Source organism: Rhinolophus sinicus, linkage group LG05 (assembly GCF_036562045.2).
Source record: "Rhinolophus sinicus isolate RSC01 linkage group LG05, ASM3656204v1, whole genome shotgun sequence".
NCBI classification, from domain to species: Eukaryota; Metazoa; Chordata; class Mammalia; order Chiroptera; family Rhinolophidae; genus Rhinolophus; species Rhinolophus sinicus.
Window position 1 is genome coordinate 23,783,319 of NC_133755.1, and position 12,249 is coordinate 23,795,567.

The following is a 12,249-nucleotide window of genomic DNA, read 5'->3' on the forward strand; positions in this document are numbered from 1 at the left end:
TATAAAAATGTCACCATTTACGTTGTATTAAAAGTAGTTGGTTTTTTTTTTGTGTTTTTTTTTAAGACTAAGCCTACAGTAATAAGTAATAAGAAACTTTCAAGCAAAGGGCAGAGAAGAAAAAAACATAAAATATAGGGCAGGCGGTATCATAGGGACTGAAACTTTGAAAGAAAATGTAGATCACATCTTCCTATTGGGACAGCTTTCCATGAGCACGCTCACTACACAACAGCTTAACATTATGTACCTATTTCGGTGGTTTCTTCTTGTCTTGTTAACCTGGTATTCTGAGATGCTTTAAGAAGTAACAACAGGAAAGCTGTCTTAGTCATCTTAGAATGTCAATATTCTCTCTTATAAATGTATTTCCTTGTTAAGTCTTTTCTAAATGTGAAAGAATTTACTCTTATTAAAATATTATATGGACTCTTAACAGAGGTAGGAGAAACATTTGAGGGAGGAGACTATGACGGTCTTTCAATTATCCCCTGACATGGTGCCAAAAGGCAGATGCCCCAGAAACAGGGTGGGGGGGTTTAGGGAGTGGAGAGGAATAACCTCATTACTGATGACTCGAAAAACAACCACAGGAACATTTCCTAAATGACCACATAGCTATGATCACATAGCTCCAGAGACTAAAGAAACTAATATCTTTTCTGCTGCTGACAGATCCATCTGAGACAAAACATATCCTACGTCTAGTATTTTCCCTTTTCATTTCGACATTTCTTAGTTGCTTGTTGAAAATATCAGGCATACAAATATGATTTTCTATCTAAAAGAGCCTTTTTAGAAGGACTGGTTCAAAATGATTTTAGCTGAAAATCTAAATAAGAGGACTTCCCAAAGTGGCAGTAAATACGGGGACTGGAGGAGTATGTAAATGGTAAGGATGTAAGCCTCAGGTCGCCCTGCTCCGTGGGGTGAAGCTTCCCCTTTTTCTCCTACCTCACCCATGACTCTTGTTCTGCCCTGGTTCTTATGAATTTCAGTCCCATTCATGGAAACTCCCTTCTCATTTCACCTTTCCTTTCCTTCCCTTCAGTCCAACTATCAAAATTTGAGCAGTATTACTATCACTAAAAAGTTTCCTTCCAAATAAAAAGCAACAGCAATTTTCCACCAAAGTGTTTCCATCCTTGCATGACGGAAGACACCTCGTGAAATCAAGTAAATCTGCTGCAAACCTCCCGTACCATAGAGAGCACACTGGGCATAAAGAATTCCTGAAAATGTTGATGTCAAAACAGATCCCATCCAAAGACATGGGTGCCAGCTCTTTCTAGTACTTAGGGTACTGGAAAGCCCTAAACACAAGGTGAATTAGGTGGAGTTTTCACCTAATTCACCTAAAACACAAGGTAAATTAGGTGGAGTTAGGTGAATTAGGTGAATTAAGTGGAATTTTTTTTAGTTAATTCTCCACAGACCCTGTCTGTGGCTTCATCCCCTCCTGAGACGTGAAGCTTTTGCCATGTGCTGGCTTGCTTCGAACTGTCAATAGTGAACCTCACAAGACAGGCCTCTCCTTCTCACCCACCAGAACTTTACCTCCAAGTCCCATTCTCTCAAGTTACACCCCTGACCTCAACAGCCTGATCTATTATTTCGTGCTGGGATATTAGTACCTACCTATAGTTAAAGGATTTCTTGCCACTATTGAAATAAGGATTTCCAGATGTAATACTTTCCTTCATCTCAGCAGACTGAAGTTTGGAGCAGTCATTTAGAAGACTACATGGTGCAGTTCAAATCACACTGAGCTAAAAATTGCCTGGTCTCTAATAATAAGAGCAATTCTATTAACACTGCACTATATCATAGGAAAATGAATAAGCTAGTCTTCCCAAGCTCTGTCCCCATTACTATTGATTGCACATTACTACAAATCAAGTAAACTGTTTTTTATTTGACACATTTACATCTATATTGCAATAACTTTGGCGACTCTGGCAGTATAGAAATTCCATTATTCTTGTCATATTCAGGTTGACCTGACATTACTGCCTAGGCTACTAACTAGTTTCTCTGTCTCTCCCCTTTCCTACTACACTGCACTCAACACAGCAGCCAGAGTTTTCCTAATGAAAATCAGTTCATAATACTGCTCTGCTCAAAGCACTACAGTGGCTCCCATGTCATCAGAGTCCAAACAAAGCTTACAGAGCTACAAGATCCAGCCGCTCTACTCCTCACCACACCCCACTATTTTCTCGCAGTTCTTATCCCCTTGCTCACTTCCCTCCAGATAACAGCTTGTTCACCATTTCTGGAACTATCCAGGCACACTCTCTCCTCCAAGCTTTTGCACTTGCAGTTCCCACTTCCTGACACTCCCTTCCCTCAGATATCCACATGGCTTACTTTTCCTCCATCAACATTTTGCTTAATGTTGTCTTCTCAGAAAGATACCAGATTATTCGATTAAAACATGCAACTCCCTAAGCTCCCTTATCTTACTCTAGTTTTTTTTCCATAGGGCTTATCTTCTATCATGCTGTACATTTGGTTTATTTAGTATGTTTATGGCTGGTTTTCTTCCACTAAAATGTAAGCTTCATGGAGGTAGGGATTTTTGTCAGTTTTCTTCACTAGTACCTCCAGTGACTACAAAACAGCCCAGCAAACAATTGCTGTTAATGTACCTATTTTAATATATATATAATTAACAAAGGTTTTGGTACACCTTTTTCTCATTTCCTGTCTTGAAGTTCCCCAGGAAAAGAAGCAAGACTTATTCATGTTGCAAAATTGACGTCAGTTATACATGTGGACTTTGGTCAGCTCTATGGTTCAAAGCATGTCTCTCTCCATTATGTGGTAAGAGATTTGAAAGAACATTATTTTCCCCCCAATGGTCTATGCTCACCCAAAGCAATATGAATATATTTTATATCCTGGGCTTACCTAATGTGATCACACCATTTCTGGGCACAATGTCTCCTCTCTAGATGCCAGTGAGATTAATGAGCCCAGCAAAGCTCAATGGATTTGGGTCATGAGAAATTATTTGAAAATAAACATGCCTGGGTGATTTAGTCCCTTAACATCTTGTTCAAATATATGCTTGCTTCATAACACAGTCACATTATGAAACAGTGACAACACAGTCACAGATGTGCAAACAAATGTGAATGTGAGTATATATTGTGGTTGTTTGAATTCTTTTGGTATCACAGTTCTGTAGCAAAACGTTCCAGTCATATTGTTCACTGGTAGCCTACTGGGCTTTAATACAGAAAATCAAAGAGTTTTACACAGACTTGTTTTGAGTGGCATTTAGGATTGTGAAGAAGGCAGAAGAACCAATATCAGCTGTTCGAATTCAGAGTTTCCAAGGTGAGCACGACCACACTTTTCTTCCTAATTACAGATGTCAGCTTTTTTATTTGGCTGACTACAAAGATGGCTGTCACAGGGATCAGTCTTGTGAGTACAGAGTTTTCATAAGCATTCGGTTTGGAAATATGCACTGGCATTACCCACATAACAAATCCGTGATTTGTTCCCCAGGCCATTCACACCTTATTCTACTGCTTTTTCACAGAAATGGATTAAGAGGGCACAAGTCTATACCTGTGGCAACACATACAAAAGGAAATCAAAGGGGAACTGAAAGCAGACACTGAATATATCAGATTCCTTTTAGGCACGATGCCCAAATTTCAATAGAACCGCTCCTTAAATTCCATTAGACTTGCACTGAGGATCCCTTCCAGCTTGAAAAGTCTATGCTTCACTGAGTCCGTCAGACCCTCAGGATATTGACATTAACTACTTTGTGTGGCTGAATTAGGATGAGGTTTCTGATGCTTAAACAGCGACAATTTCACAGTACAGGAAATATAGGAACAAGAGGGTCAACCTGGTGAGAAAGAGCCTTATTTTGTCAGAACTTTATATTTAAAAAAAAGAAGAAGGAGAAGGAGAAGGAGAAGAAGAAGAAGAAGAAGAAGAAGAAGAAGAAGAAGAAGAAGAAGAAGAAGAAGAAGAAGAAGAAGAAGAAAGGAAAAAACCCAGCAACTTTGTTCAGGTCCAAGCAATTCAAATATTCCCTGAGGCTGTCAGCCCTACAACCTAGGGAGGACATGGTCATAGAAATAGAAAAAAATGTCCAAAGGAGGAAACAAAGGACCACAGAAGATAGTAGGGGTATGCCAAGGGCAAAAAAAATAAAGAGTGATGTCCCACCACTACGCAGATATTAGTATAATCTACTTCAATCATTTTCTTTAATTAGGTTAAAAGGCAATGTGGTCTAGTGAAAATATTGGTTGGAAGTCATGAAACCTACATGACTAGTTTGTGCAAGTGTCTTAAATTCTCTGAGCATTATTCTCCTTAATTGTGAAGAGTTAAATGGGGTTTGTAAGTCAGACGTACCTGGGTTTGGATCATGCCTGGTTATAGAGTGTGTGTGTGTGTGTGTGTGTGTGTGTGTGTGAGAGAGAGAGAGAGAGAGAGAGAGAGAGAGAAAGGGAGGGAGTTTTAGGGCAAATTGCTTCTCCCTCTAAGCCTCAGTTTATTTATGTATAAGTAGTAGTAAAGGATACTAAGTCAAAGTGTAGCTTTTTGGCTGCAATAAAAGTATCTGTCACCGATAGGTTCTTGATTTATATTTACTTAAGAGTTGGGGGAGGATGAAGAGAGTAAAGGAGGTCAACTGCAAGGTGACAGAAGGAGACTAGATTTTAGGTAGTAAGCACATAATACAGTATAAAGATGTTGTATCATAAAGTTGTACAGCTGAAATTTATATAATGTTATTTGTTAACCAATGTTACCCCAACAAATTTAATTTAAAATATTTGTTTTAGAACAAAGAAATCTTAAAGATAACCTGAGAGAGTAATCAGAAAGAAAATAAAATAGAAATAAAGACATGAGAAAACTAAAATTTAATTTTTCTTTTACTTTATCATTATGTGTGATGCTATTCCTCCAACTAAATAGTACATATGATAGTACACAGTTTTTCATATATGAAAAACCTTTCTAAATAAAGGGTAGTGTGCTGGAAGTCCCAGTCAGCAAAAACTCACAAGCCAAGGGCAACTTTGAAAAGGGATGGGGAAAAAATAAATGGAAATAAATGGCTAGCTTAGTCTAGAGAGAAGCCAAGAGTAAGATTACCAAGCCCAAGGGGTGCAGTGTTCTTGATTTCAATCTCCACCAGTCTTCAGGTCCAAGAGATCTGCCCTGAGGATGGAGAGCAGGGCACAGCTCCACTTGGCAGAAGTTTTTAGCATGAGTAGAAATCCATGCCGTATCTGGGGGTATGGGCTCCAAGAGAGGTATCTAAAGCAGAGGCCATCCCGAAGGTCCCAGAGCTAGGCCAGGGGGTTAGGACCCCTAACTGGCAACAGAGCCAGACCCAGAAGGTGACTGGAATAAGAATTAGATGGCAGTATTCCAAGCAGAAATCAATGCAGGAGACTGGGCTGTCCATGGAAAGAACACACCTCTTCTAGAGCTCACTCATCCAGAAAGAAAGAAGCTGCAACTATCCCCGCAGCCCTGGTTCCGACTGGTTTAAGAATTAGATAGTTCTGAACCTGCAGGTGGGAGAGTTTCAAAGCCCACAGCTGGGGAAAATGGCACTGGCTCTAACTAGGAACATCTGTAGGTGGATCTGGGCATTTGCTTTGCCACCAGTTGTAACACATCCTCAACGTTCAGCAACCCCAAATGTCACCTGCTTCCCAGAAAGTAATCTATCTCTACAGGAGAATGTTGTACATCCTCGAGCAGGGAATTCACCACCACACACACCCGATCAAGAGGGAAAACAAAGGAGGAGGGTGAGGCGGGAGAAGGCAAGTTCGAGATACCCTCTCAAGACATTTGCTCATGCACCAGGTACATGTCACACCAACTATTTGAGTGTGTCCCTTTGTAAGTTTTTCACAAAACTGAAGGTAAATAAGACATTGAGATTCCAAATCTATCCCACAGGAATGTGGCAGAGCCTGAAGTCAGCATTTGGTCTTCAGGCTAAAATGGAAGAATAAATGCAGATGGAGGGATTTCCTCTATCAACCAGAAAACAATAAGCAATATGGTATCAAAACCAGGCAGGGGTATGCACTTAATCCACTGTATTAAGAATTTCACACGTAAGATTGAGACAGTACCTCAGCAGATACAGGAGTCCTAATTTTATCAACAATAGTCCCCTGACAGAGGGCTTGAGTGGTTTGCTGCTAAATGAGATCAAATATTTCACAAGCACAGTTGGAAGAACCTAGCTGTTTAAGCTGGCAATTTAAAAAATACAAACAATTAAATGTTTGCCTAGAAAGGAATTTTAGAAACTTTATTTAGGACTGAAGCCAGCTTTGGTAGTTTGAAACAAACATAGTGTGTTTCATTATGGGGCTCAGGAAGTAACATAAAATATTTTCCACCAAATTTGCCTCCAGGTAGTTGTAGTGGAATTCAGTCAGCAATTTCAGTATAATTTGAAAAGAAATAGCAGGCAGTCCCTTTAGCAATTTAAAACACATCGCAAAAGATAAATAAAATGGTGTTAACCCAACCCAACTCTAGAGGTACTCAATTTTGCATAGTGCTGCGAGCAGAAAAAGTAAAGCAGTAAAGGAAACAAACCCCACTAGTCTTTAGGTGAAGGAGTTAAAGTCCAGCGAGGACAAAGGGTAGGAAAGTGCGTGGAAGGGATGACAAAATTATAATAAGCAAGCCAGCAACTTAATTAAAGGCAGAATAAGTGACTACTTATGGGGAACAGTTGAAGGAAATCAACAGGTTTACAAACAGATGACAAAAACACTGAGATTGAAAATCTCTCGTCCAGAAATGAGCCAAGAGAATTTATTTTTAAGAGCTTTGGACATGATCAAACCACCTCTAGGCATCATAACAGAGAGAAGTTCATCCCCCACCCATGTAACACCCTGCTGTGAGAACCTTCAAGGGGGTACTCTCATATTACCCTGATGCCCCAAACAGCTGTGTCTTTACAGTGTGTGTATGTAAGGCAGAAAGTAGTGAACTGAATAGAGCATGGATTTAAAATCAGAGAATTGAAGTTTAAACCTACTTCTGTACATTTCTAGTTAAGTGGCCTTAGGCAATCCCTTCACCTCTGTAAACTTCAATACAGGCAGCTGTTTTCAAAAGGAGTCAAGATCTACTTCATAACAATGGTCTTGGGATTAAAATGAGGCAGAGGCAGATATAGAAGCTTATGGAATACTTATATGAATTGTTGAAAATTCTTGAGGATCTGTTATGTGCAAGTCAAAATGCTAAGTAATATATATATATATATACACACACACATATATGTTACATACATAATATATGTAACATATATATTATATATATGTAATATTTAATGTAATTTATATTTCATTCAATTAGTAAAACTGTCCTAAGATTGAGGTATGTTATCTGATTTCACATATGAGAATACTGAAGCAGATTTCCCAGAGTCTCCTTTCTCTTTCCAAATAATGATATCCAAATCAGATAAAGACAAAAGAAAAAAAAAATCTGCTCAGGCATGGAGTCATCAGTTGTATATATATAATCCCTTTAATTGCTAACAAAGGACTTCAAAACCACTAGGAATTATGAGGAAAGGAGTCTAATGTCCTGAGAGTTTCTTAATCCTGGGCCAGTTCCTACTTCATTTCTTTTTATTTGCTAGTTTGCTCATTTGTTTACTTCCCCCCCCTAGGAATTTGACCTACTTTCTCTTTCACTGATAACAACAGTTTTACTAATCCCTCACTTCAATCGGTATATGAAATTAGAAAAGGCATACTGTTTGTGTTTGTTTTTTTTTGCTTCCTATAAAGTACTTTTACAGTTTCCTTTAAAAGATTTAGAGAGTCCAGGAAAATAGGTAAGACAATAACAAATAAATTGCCAGATTCTCAATGTAGAAACAGCACAGATCAAAACAGAAATCTATCAGCCATTGCTAACACCATGTGAAATAATGTAATCTTATTTTCAGAAATCTAGAGCCGTCAAATTTCCTTACAGCCGTGAAGAAGGAATCTCCAATTTTAAGACATGCATCTTTCAGATGCTTCCTTGTGGGAACAATCATAATATCTGTGGAAGTAGAGAAAACAGAGGTGGATAAGCTAACTGTATCGTAGGGGAAAACCAGCTGGATGCCCTGACAGGCACCGAACAAGTGACAGTAAAGTGAGTAGTCAACAGGTTCATGACCCATCATCTCAGTTTATTTCTATCCTGTTTGCTCCGCCTGAGGGATATTCTCTAGCTAGTTACTAAAACAAAGCTACCGTACAGTGAAGTGAAGCATCTTCATTTTTTTACCCCAAGGAGACCAGCATCATCCAGACCATCAGAGTTACGTGACCCTCTTGTCACTTCCATGTCCTCAGACAGAGTAAGATGATCAGAGATAGTGGTGTAGACTCCACACCCACTCAGACACACATGCTTTGGTTGTTGCTTTTTGGTTTTGTTTTCTGGGTTTGTAGAATGTGGTCCCTGTGCAAAATACTGAGGAATACTTCCTAGAACAACAACAATAAAATTAGTGAGGTGTGTAGGCTAACGTCATAGACAATACCTGGGAGGTTTCTAGAATTACCGAACCCTGAATCCAGTCCAGACCTACTGAATTAGAATCTGTAAATTTCAAAGATCTCAGGAGATGATATAGGTATAGTTATAGATGATACAGATATATATATCTATATATATATAGATATATATATAGATAGATGATATAGATATAGATATGCATATACATATACATGTACCACAGCTGAGACGTCCTATGTTAGAGGTTCAATCATTAACTTAAATAAGTTGAGAATCATGCTACCAAGTTCAAGTGAGACAAAAGTGGAAAGATGATCTGGGACATTATGTCAAGAGTGTCCAGTACCACGGAACCTAATTCCTGGTTGGTGGGAAGCTAGAAAAAGGAAGAAATTCCCTTGATCCAGTTCAGAGGAGGCATTGCTGCTTTGTATTTACTATGGCAGCTTAGCCATAGCTGACAATGCCCTTAGCTGACAGGCACGGCCATGAGAAAGGCTTGCTGCTTTTTCTTACACCTGCTTCTCTGCCTGTGACAGTGGAGTAATATGCTACTCCTGTTACCACAGAAGGTCCACACTCCTCTTCTGCCCTCTATAGAAAGAGCCTTATTCCTGGTAACTGGCTCAAGAACAAATCTCTTGATTCTGGCTCCTTTCATGAAGAGTTTGTCCATCCTATCAGTACTTGGTGTAAAAGTGACTAAGATGACAGGATTTGTGGAGGAATATTTAGGAGCAAGTATCTTTGGTTTACAGTTGCCATAAATGACTAATCAAAGTTGGGGCCAAGAAGCAAGCACATGGCCATTCAGGCTGAAGTTTAGAATAAGAAATTCACTGAAAATGAAAGCGAGATTCCATTAGAGAACCCCTGTATTCACTGCATTAAGCAGTTAAAACTTTCCTTTCTATGTTCTTTGATATGGGGGACTGACCCCTTGTAATGTACATTTGCTAAGACTCTTTATCCACTAACTTCCAATTAAATTTGATCAGTGGGAGGGTCTGGAAGGGGATTAGACAGGGCAGAGGAAGGAGGAAGCCACAGAATTTCTCTGATAACTCTACACTGAGACTTGTCTCTGGAATTGTCTGTATCTCTGGTGGCTCAAGCTCATTCATGGAGCCTTTCCCACCATGTTTCCATGTCTTTCCAGGGACTCTTTTCACCATGATTCCCTCACTGACTTATTAAGGTCCCTATATTGGGGATCCCAACTCTTTTCAGATAGTCCTGCTTTGGGGTTCTGATAACAATACCTCTTCCCTTTGTGCCTCCACCACAGGAGCCGCAAGTAGAATCCTATTCTTGCTTCTTCAGCAGTTCCCAAACCTTTTAAACTTGTTTTTCATATTAAATCCTTTTACTGAGCAATTTACAATGTGTTCTGTTTGACTAGCCTCACCCTGACTGGTACACTGACCTTATATTCTATAAGTTTAAGCATCAAAGTCCCCTCTTTGGGAAATCTGGCCCAGCAGGAAATGTCATTGAAATTAACCTTCAGTCTTAGAATGAGGATCATAGAATTTTATTGCTGGAAAGAATGTTAAGTTTCATCTAAGTCTGTCATTTCATAAATGAGGCACTGTTCCCTGGAGAGAGAGTAAGTGCCATGCCAGCTCACACAGTTCTTAAATGGCAAAGCCAAGACTAGCTCTATCCATGCCCGGCATGCTGCCACTATTTTACGCTTCTGTGGTGTTTGCTACCTTCGTGAAACTATGTGCATATTTGATACCAAACTCTGTATACAGGTATACATTTCCATGTTATTGACTAAAGGTATCTTAGAGAAAACTAATGGGCAGTTTGGGGGTTCTGTTCTTTATACCACATAACTTTTTTTACCTAATTTGTAAAAACCTATCAAATATAGTTGAAATTAAGCATGAGAACCTATATTAATAATACAGGAGATATTTATTTTCATATGAATGAAGATGAGAGACTTATAGAAGTAAGACATTTAAAAAATGACATAAAAAAGGGATCAGAACCATAAAATAGCCAATGATAATTTTCTGGGGGTGGGTAAGGAATATGACTTTAGAATTACATACACACAATAGGCAAGAATTAGCAAACCAATATTTTATCAAAGCAACATGCTATTTTCAACAAAATAACACAACAATATATATTGTTGAGAAAGAGACATTGCTAAATAAATACCCTAAAAAGTTAAAGGAAAATAAATATGTATGTTCTTATATAAGGCACAATACTCTAAATGAGATATAAAATCATCAAACTGAAGGGCTCAATTGAGGGTAGCGATCAATAGACAAGATCATAGAAAAATAGGATAAAGTCCTGTAAGTACATTTCTGGCATCTACAGCAGTTCTGGACAGATAGGATAATGTCAGAGTTAAGAACATAGGATCTGGACACTAACTACTCGTGCTCAAATCTATGTTCTGCCATTTACTTGTGTGCATTTGTTAGGCTAGGCCAGGCTGCTGTAAAAAAAATAGATCCAAAGATATATTATGGTTCAAACACAGGAGAAGTTTATTTCTCACTTACGGAACAGTCCAAATTGAATGTTCCTGATAATACATGGCTTCAGAACAAATTTTGGTATGCAGCTAACACTATGTGATCTAGAACTAGTTACTTCTCTGAGATTTGGGGATTTTTCTCCTGTTTAATATTAGAATGACAATAGTGTCTCTGCAAGCTAAGTGGGCCGATGCATGTGAAATACTTAGAAAAGTAGTAAGCACTCAGTAAGAACCAGCCATTATTGTTATGAGTCTACATTGGCTATTTTTGAAGTTCTGCCTACTACTAATGGCTCCATGTACTCCATATCAGTAAGATGCAGAAATGTCTACCATGTAAACTTTATTTCCCTAGGTCAGTCTTCTGAAACATCAGTGTGCATCAGAACCAACTGGAGCTGAGGGGAATGGGGGTGGGGGAGACTAAAGAGTGTAAAGAGGATCAAATATATGGTTAATAAAAGATTAAACTTTGGGTGGTGAACACACAGATGTATTATTGAATTGTACACTTGAGACCTATATAATCTCATTAACCAATGTCACTCCAATAAATGTAATAAAAAAAGAATCACTTGGAGAGTTTATTAAATCCCATATTATTGGGCCCCACCCAGAGAGCTTCTGATGCATTGACTCTGAGAGGGAGTCTGAGAATTTGCAGTTCTAAGTTCCTAGGTGATGCTCATGCTGCTGGTCTGGGGAATCACACTTTGAGAACACCCATCCTGAAATGAGAGGCTGAAAATGTTTAACCCTAGAAAGGCTGGAAAGATCCAAAATGGTTGCACTGCAAAAGATAAAGAGAGAGAGAGAGAGAGACAGAGAGAGAGAGAATAATTAAAACTCCAATCCTCTCTTAACTGCTTTGGTCATATCTCATCCTGGTAATACTCTGGTTTTCCTGTCCAGATTTCCCTTTGCAAAGAGGTCCATAGCATCAGCACTCATCCTCCTGTCTTCTTTTTTATCCCTTTAGGATCTTGAGGTTCTACAAGACAAATGAAATCTGCCTCATTGAACCTTAGCTTTTGTTTTGAATAATATTTATTTACTCCCTATGGTCTGCAAATCAAAATAGAGACATTTTCAAATTTTATGAGCACATTACCCAAATTGTAAAGGGGTCAGTTTAATATGTTATCTCATATTGCTTAGCATATGTTTGGCAATTTCCCCTA